This window comes from Elephantulus edwardii, unplaced genomic scaffold (assembly GCF_000299155.1).
Source record: "Elephantulus edwardii isolate Elephantulus edwardi_28Jun2011 unplaced genomic scaffold, EleEdw1.0 scaffold00044, whole genome shotgun sequence".
Classification (NCBI taxonomy): Eukaryota; Metazoa; Chordata; class Mammalia; order Macroscelidea; family Macroscelididae; genus Elephantulus; species Elephantulus edwardii.
The window spans coordinates 12484941-12485614 of NW_006399794.1; positions in this window are offsets into that span (position 1 = coordinate 12484941).

Below are 674 nucleotides of genomic sequence, written 5' to 3' on the forward strand. Positions count from 1 at the left end.
CAAGTTTAAATCAATGCCTCGAAGAAAACAAGCTACTGTACACACTACACAAATGCAAAACAAGATGTTACCACCAAAGGCTGAAACAGTAGCAATGGATTTTATAAAAAAAGAAAGTCTGATGGAACTTTCTGACACAGAATTTAGAAGAACAATGATTCAATATTTTCAATGGATAAAAAACACCCTAGATGCCAGCGGTCAGAAAACAAGGAGATGCTTTGCACTGGTGAAATCAGCAGTTAGAGACCACTCCAAATTATCGAGGAGTAATGATGTCAGTTTGAGGACCAGGGTGCATCTGATTTGGGCCATACCATAGTATTTCCAATTAATTGCTATACATCTGAGAGTTGGACAGAGAAAGAATTGATGCCTTTGAGCTGTGGTGTTGGAGAAGAGCACTGAACATCCCATTGGTAGCCAAAAGAACAGATACATCTTCTAGAGGGTGCATTCAGAGTGCTCTTTGGAGGCAAGAATGATGAGGCTTTGCCTTACATACTTTGGCCATATTGCTAGTAGGACCATGATGCTGGGAAGGGTTGAGGGTCAGCAAAGGAGAGGAAGATTCCCAATCAGATGGACTGATACAGTGACTGCTACAATGGGCTCTTATGTGTAAGGAAGTGTGAGGATAGTGCAGGATAAAACAGGGTTCAGATCTTTTGTTC